Source organism: Harpia harpyja, chromosome 5 (genome assembly GCF_026419915.1).
Source record: "Harpia harpyja isolate bHarHar1 chromosome 5, bHarHar1 primary haplotype, whole genome shotgun sequence".
In the NCBI taxonomy this organism is placed as follows: domain Eukaryota; kingdom Metazoa; phylum Chordata; class Aves; order Accipitriformes; family Accipitridae; genus Harpia; species Harpia harpyja.
Genome location: NC_068944.1, coordinates 30,857,454 through 30,874,375, shown reverse-complemented (window position 1 = coordinate 30,874,375; position 16,922 = coordinate 30,857,454). Strand labels below are relative to the sequence as shown.

Sequence of the window (16,922 nt, the reverse complement as noted above, 5' to 3'; positions counted from 1 at the left end):
TTATTTTTTATTCTGCTGATTATTCAGAGTGGCGGGTCAGTAACACTTGCCATTAGCTGAGGTAATACCACTCAGCTATTCCAGTTTCCTTTGCGATACACTCCGACGTGTTGTCTTCCCGTCTCAGTCTACAAGCAGGTCTGGAGGGCAAAGTGGCCCAGGTGAAAACAAAACCACAGCTATAATACTGACGATCGTGCAACCGCACCAGAGATGAGCTAATTCTGCCTTGGCAGAGCTGGGGCCAGAGGCAATGCAGTGGATCTCTGGCAGCTGCATTTTTGCCAGAGAGAACTGATAAAAAGATTTTTGGAGTGAAATTCTAAAGGAGCTGCATCAGGAACTCCCCAACACAAATAACAGGCTGTCAGCACCGGTGTCATTTCACCTGTGCTAATATTGCAGATGTTATAGGAGCACAGAATATTCAGTAGCAACTATCCTGACTTTACTGAGGTTATATACACATTTTTACAGAGCTGTTAGTTAAAGTCTTCCTGGCTTATCTGTTAACACAGGGAATGCTTGCTGTAGGAATGAAAAATAATGTGAGTAAATTGCAATACCAAAATTAAGCAGAAAAAAAGCCTTTTGAAGTATTGCCCTGTGGGATTAGTTTAGACTAGTTTGGTCAGGTTTGGGAAGCGTTAGAAGACGGAGGATCTGAAAATGCGGAGAATCTCAGTTCTGACATGAGAGAAAAGGCATTTTACCCATCTCATCACTTACAGATGTAACACTGAGCAAGACAGAGGCAAACCTTCTAAAGGATTTCGATGTGGAAAAAAAATGTGACAAGCAGGTAAGCTAAGTATTATTCATGCTATTTCAACATTTTTAAGGCATGTTTTCTCCTAAATGCTTTATCTAATTAAATAGTATGTGCTTTACGGAGCTGGCTAGCTCCTGGGTGCCTCTGAGAGAGCAGCACTGCTGGAGAGGTGCAGGGAAGCCGGGCCACTCTCACCAGCTGAATGAGACCAAAACGCAAAACATTGGTCTGGAGGTTTCTGCTCCGGGAACCTGACAACCAGAGGCCTGCACTACAGTGGGCAGAGAGTTGGACTGGAAAATGTGCTCTGCATACCAGAAAATGGCTAGGAAGAACTAAGGGCTAGTTTGCAACATTTAGGTGTAGCCATTATTAAGGAATGATGCAAATTCTTTCTTCCAGGAGGAAGCACCGGGGAACGTGCCCACATATTGCTTTACCTTCCCATAGCTATGCCACCTTGCACGGGGTGGTTCACGCTGCTTACCCAAGTGTGAAAGGCTGGACTCGCCCTCTCTGAAAAGCCTGTTTTTTTCTGAGGAGATGGGGACGGAGTAAAGCTTGTGTTCCTCTGGGGGCAGAGCGAGATTCCCTCTGGCTGTCCCAGGGACTTTGCAAGAGTGACCTGTACCTCTTCTCTGCTTTTTCTGATTTGTGTCTAGTTAAATAAAAGGTTTATCCCATAATCTTTAAGCTTAATGGAACTTTTCCTCCCCTGTTTCCAGTATGATCTCAAGTGTTTGTTACCGAAGGCAGTTTTAAAAAAATTTGCTTATGTAAAAATGGGTGATTCATGCCTCTGTATACATAAGGACAATGGTGGGTGAAACCCTTGTCCCCTCCTTTTTCTGTCACCAGCCAGCCTACGCAGACATAGCTAGTAACTACGAAGAATAAAGTAAAAAAAAGTAAAAAATACTTGTAGGCAAATGGGGTCTCCCTACATTGTTCACTTCACATTATGAAGAGGGCTTTAAAATGGACAGAGAAGACAATCCATCTATGACGTGAGTCCTTTTACAGTGCCTGTGTTATGTAAAATGACCTTTGTGAAGCAAAGAATCAGGCCAAAAATGTTCAAAATTCACCATTTCTGGTATGTAATGCTTATAATAATTCATGAAGACTGGTACTATGAAATGCTAAAAGGCATCTAAGGGAAAGGATGTTCTTTTTAAATTTTACAGCTCAAGACAAAAACATGGGAAATACTGAGTGCAAACCTCAAACCAACTGCTAGCACAGAACTTATGCTCAGTTACACATGTTAAAAGGCCATATGTGGCACTATTGTTAAATTAACACTTAGAATTGCATGGTCATGTTCTGGGTTTCTGCATGCATTGAAGGCTGTATATTGATTTGCTCATGATGCTGCCACCTTCAGGAATTGCGTTTTATGTAAATTTAAAGTAACTGTAGTTGTGAGATGAAATAGCTCTAGTGGTAATCTAAGTTTATCTAATTTGCCAGGTATGTAAACCACCTTAGATCCACACTGGATTCCCTGTTCATCTGATAGATCATCTCTGAATTTAGCCTTCATAGTCTAAGGCTAAGAAATTCTGAGGCAATCTAAGGCTGGTTCAATTGGTGTGCCAAGGGACTGGGTAAGGGTGTGCCATGTTAAGCAGGTACAAAAAGCTATATGAATGTGTAAATTAAAGTAAATCAACTCCGCTTTTAAATTACTCCCGCTCTGTGTATATATTCCACCAGATGGATCAAAAGGGTTAGGTGTTCAAATGTGTCTTGGAGGCACAGACTGTAGCAAAAATAGGTGTGGAACTGAAATGAGCAAAAGATACTTTTTCCATCCCTTTGAACTATTGGAGATTTTCAAATGAGTCCTGTACTGCACTGAATGAAAAGGGAATCTTCTACAGTTGGAAATGCCGTTCACATCAGAATAGTAACTATGGTAGCCCCGTAGTTAGTAGACTTGATAGGAAGTAAAATATAGTGATTTCAATTCTTGCTTTGAATAATTAAGAACAAAGATTTGTCCCAAGGTCTTTCCTGTTCCAAGAAAGTAACCTAATCAGTTGGCTGTTTTGAATGTGCCTTCCTCAGGCTCTTCTATTAGGTCTGTTTAACATATGAGTGAATCTTGCAAAAACTATGTTCACAGTATCACAAGGACCAATTTTAACTTATCTAACTTTTTGGTGTCTGTGATGTAGATGTCTACGTCTGAGCTAGTCACACAGGCAACCTAGGGTCACCTAGTCACCATCTGTAGTCAGTGGAAGTAGAGTAAATACAATCAATGCTGCAGAGAGCAAAATTAATCTGACCAAATGTAGGCACCTGGTTTAGGATGAGACATATCCATCAACTATGGGCCAGATCTCTGCTGACTATGAAAAAGCCTAAGCTCAGATGTTTGTATCGGTGTAGTAAACATTCATTTAGTCAGATGCACCTCACATAATTCCCCACATTAACTAAATTTTAGGGATTGGTTATGATACTTACCTTGGGTGTTTGGGAACAAAGGTTAAATGTTTCCTTTACTAATTTTCTCACATCCTCCTAACCTATCAGACCTGGTCCACACTGTAAAAACAATTAAATACTTTTTGGTCAGCAAGCCTGATTATATGATTGATCTGATTTTTGTGGGATATAGCTTCAACTTGGGCTTGTAAGCAAGTATTGTCCCAATTCTTTCTCTGTCCTTTAAACCATGTTTCAGCTGAAATAAAAAATAGCATGGATATATTTTATTACTTAATTTTCCTACAAATTTGCTCAGAAACTGAAACTTTCCTGCAAAACTGAGTGTATGCCATAAGAAAAGGCTTTCAGCTTATGAAAGGTATTTTTTTTTGTATCAGAAGTAGAATTCATCCTTCCTTACTTTCACTTTTAAAAAATTTCATGTAATGCAATATTATGGCATCTGCATATCATAACTTTAAAGTTATCATAAGAGAAAAAATGTAAATATCATGAAAATTATTATTATTCTTTGTTAGCCAGTCCCTATCTTATGCTGTCCATTTTCCAGATAATATAGTAAACAGAAAGTTAATTATCTTATAGGAAGAAAAAAATCCCCAACAACCCTGTAATATCCTTGTGTACCCTACAGATTTTACCTGCTTCAAACATCCGATGATCTCAGTTTCATAATTAGATATAGCTACCTAAAATAAGACTTTGCTTTGAACTGCTTGAAATGCAACATAAAAGAACTACACACTCCAAATGCAGTATTAACTTGGCTTGCTATAATATTGGAAGGTAGCATGTGGATAAATTAATTATGGGACAGAGGGTTTGTGTCTGGCCCAAGGCTATACCACAAACCCAAGAAAGCCCAATTTAACTTCTTGCTTAAGCCGGAGGGATTCTTTCCGGTGACTTCAATAGGAATTGGCCTGGATCCAGAATGGAAAGAGAGGATGCTATCAGGCATCAACCGCTTTGCCTTGATAGGAACCTGAGACATGTTTTTGAAGAGTTACTTTCAACAGCAAGGGAAGAGCCTTGATGACGTAAATACATGGATGCAGCCTCACCCTCAAGTACTTCACCTTCGGAATCTGAAACAAACAGGTTGCAATATAAGTTTTAAGATATTGCCCTTTCCTTTATCATCTGACTGCAACTTCTGTTGTGGCAGTATTACACCTCAGGTGTAACAAAAACAGCATTGTTTTTTTCTTTTTGATGTGTGAATTTAGGAAAAAGAATGTGAATGAAGGTGGAAATGGCAGAGGAATCTGATCAGCTGTAAAACCTGTAGAATAATAACAATTTTAATTTTAGTATCTTCTAATAGGAAGAAACATTTTGTAGTTACAGGGCAATGTTTTTGTCTTCTCCAACACCAACAGATAATTTTGTTGATTGCACTTTTCTAAGTCACTATATTTTATACAAGAATTCATAGAAAGAGAAATAAATACAAATAAAGACAAATGACAAGGCAATCCAGAAGAACTTCAAATCCAAAAGTTATGTACATTTTTATAAATACTTCTGATTTCTGTTAAGAATCTGAAAGTTGTGCAAAAAAGCTTGGATGTGAGTTAGCTCATGGAATACGGCCTTTTGGTTTCACAATTACATGCAATAATAATAATTTTACTATGGGAAGGGCTAATTTCTATGTCCAATAGAAGACGAAAGAGCCCTGCAAGGTACTTTCCAGTATAGTGGATTATGTCAACAACATGATTTCATTGTCCCAATATCATCACTGTATGCAATAACTAATGTATCAAAGGTTTGGTGAAATGGTATCTCCAGTCTATTATATTCAGGATATAAATATTTCTTTTCTTTTAGTTCTTTACTTTTCCCTTTGCAAGAAAAGCAGTAATCACTTTCTCTATAAATAAAAACATTAGAATGAAGAATAAAGAATTTTGTCAGGGGAGATTTCATTTTGTACAGCAATTTGTTTAAAGTACAGATAGTTGCAGTCATAATTGAAATATGTGCTTTATTCAAAATGTGGAGTAATATTAATTCTTGCATCCACTAAACACACAAACAAACAAACAAAAAATCAGTCAAAACCCCCAGCCGTGTTTCTTACATTTTTGTTTTCTGGTCACAATATATCTCTCAGGAAGCTAACAAAATGCATTCAGACTTTATATAAATCAGCAACTATGCCTGGTTAGTTAAAACAATCCAAAATTTACAAAATGATATCACAAATAGGTGAAATGGTACTTTAAGTTTATGGACCTCAGAAAGCATGTGGGTGAGCTGCAGTTTAACAAGCATCTGATAATAGAGGAATGTGGGGCCTGGTTTTGAGCCTTTAAAAAATGAGTGATGAGTTCACAAAATAACGAATTAACCTGTTTTTCTGTAGGGAGAAAATAACTTATTATGAACAGGCAATCTAACTATAGGCAGAAATGAGACAAACAGTTAACATTGAAATTAACCAGTCCAAATACAGGGGTACTTTAAGTAAGTCTCTTTTTTATATGCATTTCAGATCAGTTTTCAGATATGTAAAGGTATGGACCGAGTATAAGTCTACCAAATAATAAAATGCTTCTTTTTTCTAGAGAGATGAATTTACTTTTATGAGTTTAGAGGCTGAAGCCCAAGGCCCAGGAGTTCCCATCTTTTATTCTTTCCCCTGACATCAATTACTTCTGCAACTGAAGAAGTGTGGCAAGACACACCGCTTCCCAGGATCTGTTTTTCCCTCTGAAAACCAAACGGATCATATAACAGTATTTAAAAAGCCACTGTGAGTGCTCAAGTAGTTAATGTTTCGCAAATGCTTTAGGCTTCCCCAAAACCAGACTTGCAAGTTATGGTATCCTATAAGTAATACAGAACTTCGCTATTTGGCAGTCATGAAAACCTTGAGGGCCTTCACACAGAGCCTGTTCAAGGCTTTTTGGAAATATATGCTTAATTTGGGGGGTGAGGGTGGCTGAGTGAGGCGGAGGGGAAAGGGACTAGCATTAGAAGGCTGTTCCTGTGTCAAGGGGGGCCAGTGGTGCTCTCAGAGAGCTCTACCTCTGCAGGAGTTAGGGAGGGATGGGAGAGATGGTCCAGGAGGGTGAAGGTAAGGAAAGAAAGCTAGGCAGGCACACTGCCCATGTTGAGGGGCTGGGAGATGTTCATAAATGGCATGGAAAAGGGTCTTCCTCTGTTTTGTCTCAGACCACCTCTGTACAGAGATCCTCCCACAGATCCTCCCACAGTTTCACTTATCTTGAAATTACCTCCCTCTTCTTCTACTTTCTTCTTCCTGCAGCAGCTTTGAACAAGTTATGATGCCTCCTCTGGGTCTCCTCTTCTTTGGACTAAGCAATACAAGTTCTTTCAAACTGTTATCATAGGCCAAGTTTCTCAGGCCTTTGACTGACCTTGTAGCTCTCTTGCAGGCATCTTACAAATGACCCACATGAAATAAGCCTTACCAGAGATTAGGAGGTCAGAAAGTTGGGTTGTATGTCTTACAAACAGTGCTTCTGTTTATATATCAGGGTTATCAGCATAATAATAATTTTGTTGTTCCTATAGTTGTTTTCTGCAGTAGTTGAAAACCTTGGATCCAATTCAGCTCGTGAACCTCAAAAACTTAGAGCCTATTTTGCATACTTGTTGCTTAGTTAGCCATTCTCCATCTCATATTTGTGAAGCTAAGTATTTTTATGCAGAAGCAGTATATTTTTGACATAATTCACACAGGTGGAGTTACTTCCTCCTTTAAAATTTAAAAACTACATGTATTGCTGAATAATGTTAAAGTAAAACTTACTGTTGTTACACTGAATAGAATTCATTCCCATAGATACAAATATTCTAGTAGTAAAATTGAATACGTATTTTGTGTTTGCATGTGTTTGTGTGGGTTGAATGGAGTACTTGAGTATGTGGAAATCATGTTAATAAATCACTACTAGCATTTGTACATCAACATGCATGTTGCAGCTTGGTTTTCATAGCATTCCACTAACAGGGATCAGAGCATTCCTTACTCTTTTCAATACCTGTTAGCCTTGTTTAGGAGTACAACACATCTGCATATCTCAGGAAAAAAAAAGAAGGAAAAGAAAGCCTAAACTGGTATGAAAGCTTTTAGTCTTTACAGTTTTCTGAAGGTGGAATACATTTGCTGTTTCACATTCATTTACAGAATATTGTTTTCATTTGGCTTTTTGCAAAAAGAGAGATAAGTAAGGGTGGGCAAAACTGGCTGGAGGTAGATTTGGTTTGCTAAATCATTCCTCCTGGATTTCATTTAACCACACAAAGGACAACTGAGTGTTTCAGATCTGAGTTGTATTTTCTATAATCTTTGAGATAATGGTTATCATGAAAGTGATAAACACACCAGGAAAACATAAACAATGAAAAGGACAACTTGTCTTCTTCAGGTTTGATGTGGTTTGATATGGTGCAAATACGGTAAATTGTGAAGAAATGTATCAGCGAGCTCTGGAGAACTTCAGAGATTGTGCAGAACCTTATGGCATACAGACTTAAAAGACAAAACAAGATACTGCCTGTTGCTTAGCTTTGACTGAATAACACAGTCCAAGAAAACACCAGAAAAATAGTCTTGACAAGTTACTCTCTACTTAATTGGCATGCAATCCAATGTGTTTCATCATGCATATTAATATTTTTGAAGAATAGTGAGTAGGCTTGTTTCTCAGTTCACTTCGTTACTATCAATGCTATCAAGAGCTGTTTCAAAAAAATCAACAGTATTATGCAAATCTAAAAGATGCAGTTGATTAGGAAACAAGGCCCACTGTGCTTACAGTTGTTCACAGAAGGTGCCATTAAGTAGTTATTCTCTACTCCATTAGTCTCTACTACATCTTTCCTTGTACAGTCATCTGTAAAGTGAGAAGTAGCAATTATATATTTCATATTACAAGTGTTTATAACTGTAATTATTTTCTGCACACTTTCCACAGGGAAAAATTCCTACCTAAGTTAGAGTTCTTGATTCAGAAGGACATTTTGACTGAGTAAGGACTCTAGCATTTGAGTGTCAATCAAAATATTTTGGAGGACTGCAAAGGGAGTTAAATTGTTCTGGAGACATCTTCTTTTTTATTCTTCAAAGCATTTCCTGTCTGAAAGACTACTATGGCAAATGACATACAACATGGTCATGCTTATAACGTAGGCGTGAATGACAGTGCTCCTGATTGGCCCAAAATTATTCATTATGGATTACGCTGACTAATGATACTAAAAGTAAGGACAAAAATAGCTAATATTTCTCATATAAAATAAGTTACTGAAATCTTAGATGTAATTAACTCTTTCCTAAGAGTAATTTCTTGGGATGGAAATAAACTATCTTTGTTGACCATAATTAAATGAAATATTAAAACTATGATACAACACATTAACAGTTTAATATCTCCTAAGATAATGTTCGAAGCTGCATCAGGGGAGGTTCAGACTTGACATTAGGAAGCATTTCTATACTGAGAGGGTGGCCAAACACTGGAATAGGCTTCCTAGAGAGGTGCTTGATGGCCCAACCCTGTCAGCATTTAAGAGGCATTTGGACAATGCCCCTAATAACATGCTTTAACTTTTGGTTGGCCCTGAACTGGCTGGACATTTGGACTAGATGATCATTGTAGGTCCCTCCCAACTGAAATGTTCTGTTCTGTTCTGTACTGTTCTGTTCTATTCTATTCTATTCTATTCTGTTCTGTTCTAAGATCAGTCATACCTCAAGACGCTTCTTTTTTATCATTTTTGTGCCATCAGCAATATTTGGCTTCAGTTTGTAGAGAATGTGCTGTCACACTTGGAGAAAAATCTTTTGTTAATTATTATGACTGGAATTAAAAGAGAGAGGACCTTGAGCCTCAGAACTGTCCCAGGAGGCTCAGCTGAGAAACAACTGTACTTAAAGACTGACAAAGAGTAATCAAACAACAGATAAGGACTGAAATACTGTTGGGTGGTAACCAGACAAACACTAAAATCAATTTTTGACAAACATGTTTATCTTTTCAATACTTGGAAAGAAGCAAATATTAAACATAAAAGAAACTGACAGATCTCCTGCACTAAATGCAGGCTCAATTAATTATCTTCAAGTTTTTGTATAAAAACATTGACAACTAATCTCTCATAGAACAAAAAAATTGTTTTGAAATGGTATTATACATCAAAGAAGAAATATCTACCCTAAATGATCAAATATTAGTATTAACTATACCATAAACCAGTGTATGAAGCAGTGAAAAGGCTACACAAAGGACTGCAACTGTGAGCTTGTTTTTACATTCAATACCTATTCAACAACAGAATGAGAAAAAATTATTTTGTCGTGTGTTTTTATTACTGACAGGACATTTAAGTCACATTCCATTTGCTTTGGAGGAAGAAAAGCACAGAGAATTTGATGGGCTTCCATATCAGATATATTGAGGAAAAAACCACACTTGTGAACTACACACACAATCCAAAATGCCATTAAAAAGTTACAGTATTATAACTTTTGCATTTGTAGAAACACCGAATTTTCATTTGCTGGCTGAAGGGATATGATCTTTTTGTTATCTGTATTACTCATTCTTTCAAAAATAACTGCATGCTTTGCTTATTATTTCTGTGAACTCTAATTTTTATGGAAGCTGGTATCATACTGACAAGAGAAGAACCCTGCCACCTCCATTTGTTTTGCTGAGTGTTCTGTTTTTTCCTAGCTCTCACTCCAGAGTGTCTGGCTCTGTAGAGCTGTAGTTCTCCAAGGACTAAGCAACAACTTAGATGACAGAGCAGCTAATGCACCCTGAGTCCTGCTCTGGCACCTCAGGTGGGCTAGGACAAGGCCAGCATTGCCAGCAGCTGGCCATGGATCTGTATGCTTCCCTAGCGAAAACACGGAGATTGAGTCTACCCGGAGGAATGGTGTAGGAGGGGTGTTAGTGTGTATTCTACTTACATTATCAGTCCTAAATAGCCCAGTAAAACAGTATTAACAGCAAAGACCTATTGTTTACCTGACTACATAGAAATACTTCCAGAAGAAATGATTCCTGTTCATGAAAAAAAGTGCTTAGAAATACTTCTGGAATAAATCATTCTTGCTCACTAATCAAAGCAGATTTTTTTTAAATGGACATGTGATTACCAGTGCAGGAAACCTCTTACTTATAATAATATTTGTGATTTTTATATTTATTCTCATATGTATTGCATGTATGTTGCATATATGTTGTACATATGTATAAAAAATCCATATGTAAAAGACATATTTTCAAACAAATAAAAAAACATTTCTTAACTAACTTAGGCGACCAGTGTGCTCTATTTGCTGTCTGAAGGTGATAACCACACAGGGCAATAAAACATCGCACAATCCTAAAATATTTCACCTAGCAAGCGTGAATTGTTTTCAACACCACAAAAGTGACCCGTGAGCCTCTTGTGAAGAATCCTTGCAACCATCAGCACAGCCTGGAAATCAGCTCTGCTTGCTTCTTTAAAGAGGTGATCACAGCATTAAGCGAAAAAAGAATATGTAAAGAAGAGCCATGGACCGTGGCCTAGCTAGCCACAAGAAATTAGGTACAATCTTGCCTTTCTAAAGTGAATCTTATTTCAGACTCTTATGGACAAACCAGCTGGGACAAAGTAACAGCTTAACTTGTTTAACGAGTTCCGTTTTATTTAGAGTAAAAGGTAAAGTTTACATTGAAGCCTGAATTCTCCTGTATTAACTCAGTCCTGTTATGCTCTCTAGTTCTTTGCCAGTTCTGCAATTGCAAGCACCTCATACTAAAACAAATGCCGAGACATTTTAAAAAGGATAGAAATGGGGATGTCTGCCCCACCTTTCTGCTCGTGGTTGCTTCCCCACAGCCGGGTCACAGAAGTGGACGTGAACCAGTTCCTCAAGCATGGCAGTTCACAGCCCGGCATGTTAACACCAACCAAAGTGGATGGTGGTTAATGCGCCCAACCGTGAATTACAGCAGCCAAACGCTGGCCCAGTCTTGCTGACTCTGTGAGAAATCTGAGGGGGGAAGAAATTCTTACACCTTCTGTTATCTCGTTCCTTATAGATTATAGAGGTTTCTCATCTTTTCCCACTAAGATTTTTTTGCTGACGGGCACCATCATTCTCAAACCTGTAACTGAGCGGGAATTGTGTTTTGTCCAGGGTTTGCGCTGGAGCATGTGTCATACTAGGGCAGAATTTTATAGGCTGGGGTTTAGCAGAACAGGGCAAATGAGGGAGAAAGAACAAAAAATAAATAGTGATTCTTTGAGCATGCAAGTGAAAAGTTCATGCTGGAGTCACAGCTTTTAAAAACCATACTCAAGAAATAGGGAAGCACACTGCACGCACAGCAGGAACAGAAGACTATAAAAAGAGCTGTGCAGTGTGATTGGAAATAAGGCTAATGAGGAGACTCGAGGAGCAAGCTACCTCTGAGCTATGGGCTGGACAAATCACTCGGTCCTGCAGTTCCGTTGCCACCAACCCTGTTAGCAAAAGTTTTAGAGTGCTTGAATATATGAATCCTGAACTAAAATGCTAACTGAAGTGGATTTTAGCTTACCAAAAGCATTTTGCGTGGGTCTTAAAAAGAAACCGCGTACTGAACATGTTACTGGGTATCTCAGCATGAGAGACTGCATGTAGCGAAGCAAAACCACATTCCCCTACTATTCAAGTCTTAAAAATTTTATTGCCCATTAAATATTTGTTTTCTCAGCCTGAAGCTGAAACCACAGCACTGTAAACACTGCTAACAAATGCTATTTGAGGTTTTGACTGAAACCTCACTCAGATGCGAGATTCATCGGACTTTCTCAGAGAATCAGTCGTGAGTCTGAGCACAAAAACAAGCCCGGGTCATGACAGGCTGCAAGTATCGTGCTGCTGGGGCTGAAAAGCTGTGTGGGCTTCTCTCTTCAGGAGGGAGGTGAGGAGTGCCCCCCATCCAGGATGTCCCTCTGGCTCAACTTCTCCCAGGCAAGTCCCACACCTGGGACTCTGCGTGCTGGAGCCATCATTGCTGAGCAGAGGGTGCAAGAAGAAGGAGTCACAGCTTTTTTTTGCAGTTTGAAATTAAGGAAAGTCTTCTATTCAGAGCCTCCTGGCATTCCATGGGATCAGAAAATCATCATTTTTGTCCTTAGAAATGTGCTTTTGGAGTTTTTTTTTAAATAAAAATGGACAAAACAATTGAATTGATTTAAAAATGACCTGTTAAAAAAAGGTGAAACTTAATGTGTTAAAGCAGCATTATTTTTTTAACACCTTTTTAGACATTTAGTCCAAGCCTAGTATGGAACTCCCTAGAGTTGACATTAGAGAATAAACCATTCCGTGTTTCCAATACAGCTGCGTAAAAGCTTAAGTGAAGAGAAATACATGCATATTCATGAGTTATATCTGGAAACAGGAGTATATGCCACTTCATTTTTGTTTGTAAGGAAAAAATATTAGTGTATTTTTATCAGATATGTTATAATATGGTCATCACAAAATGCTGAGGAAGTGTTGCTAAAAGGCTGTTTCTACCTGCCTATAAAGCACTTATTTCACTGAAACTCCTGCATAATATAGAATGGATATTTATTATTCTAAATTAATCTAGCTCATCAACATTTTATTTTTAAAGTAGTTTAATTAAAAAAAAGTCAGAAAGTGTAAAAAGTGTTGCTTTTTGAATATGTCAATATTTAAAGCAAAATTAAATTAAAGTGCCCCCATCTTGAATTTCTTTTTGGGTGTGCAAGTTAGCCTGACTTCTTCAACACTCTAAAAGATATGAGAGAATTACAATCCACAGATACTTGCCTGGTGATTTATCCACTAGTCAGATGGTTACTTCTTAGTGGTATCAACAGCATCAGTTCAGTAAATCTGAATATTTGTGTGAAGAGTGTGACTGAAGCAAGTTCAACAGCCCAGTCATACAGATACATGTTGATGTTATTGAAGAACTACAGATAGCAAAAAGTTAGCACTCACAACAATGTGTTGGGCCTATTTTAATAACTGAATACACAATGGTCTAGTAAGCTTCTCAGTTCAGTTGGTGAGGAGACCAAGTTTCTAATAATTTTGTATGAGAATAATTTTTCTAATCGTCCTAGAGCTCTAATACATAGTTGGCATACATTTTTTTTTTTTTAAATCAGAAGCAATCATTGCTACATAGGGTGAAAGAAGCAAAGTCTTCTATTCTTGACAATTTTCATAACAACATGGGCATTTCCCATGTATATTTGCAGAACTTAATGATAGAAGAGCTCTACAACATTAAGTATAAAGGTAGAAACTGTGAATTTTTCTAAATTACAGTTACAAATTCATTCACTTGGGATATTACATTGGTATAAACAGTAGAAGCATGTAGCTAACAATCTTCAAAATGGCAAACAAATAACCAATTAATTCTATATTATTATAATTCTTATTGCATGTATAAGATAGACAGAGAAGTTCAGGGATTTGCCCAAGGCCACAGGTAGAGCTGGAAATGCATCAAGGATTAAAATGGAGGACAAACTGATTATCATTCAGTTCACACTTCTTGTAGACTGTCCAGCAAAGACCATATGCAGCTAGATGAGACACATGAGACTATTTGACCCTTTCTCTTATTTAATGAGACTTGTCAAAAAAAAAGAAAGGTATTATGTGTAAAAAAATAAATAAACATACACGTTGTAAACAATTAATTTATTTCATTTTAAAGTCTTTAACAACTGTACCTACTAAATAGGTCAGGTAAAGATTCTGCTCCGTCAGCACACTGATTGTTGTACACATTGTTCTGATGCCATCAAGAAAGAATGTGTCATTGGGTTTCATCTTTAACGTGAAAGAAAGAAAAAATAACAAATCCTAAAAGTGATTAAACCACACCAGAATGAACAATGGAGAAACATAATTGAATGGTGAGACTTAACAATATCTATTTTTACCATATATATATATACACACATGAGAGATATATATACATGTATACATACACACACATATATATTTGTTGCAGTACGTATGCAAGAGTAAAGATTTTATCGCCTGCAACATCAGGATAACGCATAAACTCTATAACGCGGTTCTAGCTGTATAAAGACAGATCAAAGATTCAGCCCAGGTGTGGCTCTGGAGTTTCATTGCTCAAGGCTAATTATTCACAAAAAGTCCCCACCCTACAGAGTTGTCTAGCAGGTTTATCTTTTGGCTGGTAGACATTTTAGAGAAGACACTACCTAAGCTCAGCTATTTTGTATGACACACTCCAGCATCCAAAAACAATTTCACAGATTTTATGAGATATTTGACCCACTGCAGATTACATGTGAATGTAGTTTTCTCTCCCAGCAGCAGACAGGAATTTCCAAGACCTGGAGCTCATGCTGAGCTCTAATTAAAACCAATTTCAGTGAATAGGCAAAAGCACAATACTGTAAAGACTGCTGAAACTTTTAACTTCATAAAGAGCAAACCTACCAAAAACATTTATTCTGAACATGACCAAAATACGTGGAACATACTACATACAACAAAATACCTCATTTAAGAATGCACCAACTATCATCATAGTTTAAAAAATTACTTTTACAGACCTTTTTTAAAGACAGCCTCTACCTTTATTTGCTTATGATCAACTGTGATCAAGACTGCTCCAGTCTGTCTCAAAAAAACTCCGAAAGATTTATTGTCATAGCTACAAGGAGGATTAGCGAAGAAAAACAATAGCACTTTTATACAGATAACAACTCTGTTCTGGCCACCAAGTTAAAGCTAAAGCAGCAGAGACAGTTGCAGTGCTCTGAATCTGTTCAATGTTTTCTTTCTGGATTTCTTTCTAATTGTACAGCTGGACCATTCAGGAACCTCACTCAATTATTTGAGCAAGAACTCTATAGAAAACATTAACCTTATTTCTCAGTAGTAGCAGCCCATTTATTAAAATGGTTACCAATATTTTATTTAAACAAACTATTTTTTCCTAGCAGTCTAGATTGTGGGGACACTAGTTCTGCCTGTCTCTGCTCTCATTTGAAATATGTTTTTTTTTTCTCCTTGCTGCCCTGGTATTTCTATATCTACCTGTTAGAAATGTCATGATAGTACTGAAAAGTACCACCATCTGTCACTTATAGAGTTTTCAAGAGGTAAGTAAGCTAAGCCGTCACTTTGCATGAATATTTGAATTTAACAATAAAAGCTGAGATTCTTACTCAGTAAAAATTGTCCTGGAAGACAATACAATTTCCACCTGAGTCAGGAATGAGTAACAATTTCACAGAAGAGGACATCTGAAGAACTTTTCGTCTTCCACTAATATTACAAACATCAACAAATCAATAAAATATGTTTGTAAGGAAGGTGTTATGTTTTGGGATGTAGATACTTTATTAGAGGAAAGAGACATATATGTGAGTGATTATGTGAGGTCTTCCTGGGATCAGAAAGGCTGGTTTTTTAATGCTGTGTTTAGTCCACTATATTACACCTGCCATAAAATATTGCGTCCACTTATTAAGGGCTACCCCTGCATAGAGAGAGGCTGACTGGGTCACTGGACAGGATGCTCTGGTATGGCCACAGGCCACCAAAGACTGGCTTCCTCTTTAAGGTAGGTAGGCAACTATCCTCTTCCCTCTATAAAAGCAATATTTTAGCCAATTAACTTTATTAGGTGGTTATAACTCCCATGAATAGGTAAACAGAAACTGTTTCTGTGTTTTGTGGCTTCACAGGATTCAGCCTTTCAGGAAGGTGGAATCTGTGTCGAAATGTCAATGCATTTAACACTTTTGATACCAATGAGAAAGCTTGGTATGACTTTTTTAGCAGAGTAAAAATAAAGTTGTAATAAATTAAATAACACTTCTTGAGGTAATTCTGACTCCAGGTGTGATTCTCCCTTTTGTTCAGTTTGTGCATGATCTTGGCTATTTGTATCAGATTAGAAGATCACAAAGACCCCTTTCTTCCTTTACACCGATGAATTCATTTCTTCCTCAGTTCCCATCTATGAGCTGTGTAATTGGAAAAATATTGTATTACTACACTTTGGATGGCACTTTCTGTCACTTTCTGAGCAGACTAATGTATTTTTAAGTTCTTTTTTTTCAGTTCAACAATATGATGTAGAAGAATTCGAATAGTAATAGTGTGAAATAGCTTAATCTTCCTGCCATTTTTACATATGTGTTTATGTACATGCTCTCCTCACTATGTTACAGCTGGGCTTTTGGCAAGAGTACAGCTTTCTGGAAGTCCAACAGAAAACAGTAAGTTCAAAGAGATTCTTCATTATGTAATCAGAACAACTTCTGTAAGTGACAACAGCTTGGAGGAGGAAGTGGATGTTACCTGGGATCTTAGGAACGGGTGTGTGAGACTGGCTTGATCCATCAGACCAGGGGTTCATCCTAACAAACACAGTCTTGGCATAGATGGAGAAATAATGTTATTTAGAAATAAATAAGAACTTTAAAAACTTGACTGTGATATCATTTACTTGATTTTGGGTCTTGTGTGTGATATGAGACTTGCGAGGGATGAGATGTTTAAGATGGTTTTAATCAGAGCAATCAGGTGGTCTTCTAGCTATAATGTAGGCTGTTAATATGGATTTTGATGACCACCCGTAAGCCCCAATGGTTAAAATGCAAAGTCTTGTGAAGAAGGCAT

At 37.4% G+C, this 16,922-nt stretch overlaps 1 long non-coding RNA gene across 1 annotated transcript; it reads left to right on the top strand.

The window, feature by feature from the left end:
• Positions 1-215: 215 nt before the first annotated feature.
• On the top strand, positions 216-16,692 carry LOC128141735 (uncharacterized). The gene is made up of 3 exons (XR_008235160.1): positions 216-802; positions 15,767-15,858; positions 16,472-16,692. It is a non-coding gene; the product is annotated as an uncharacterized LOC128141735 (long non-coding RNA).
• The last annotated feature ends 230 nt before the right edge of the window (positions 16,693-16,922 follow it).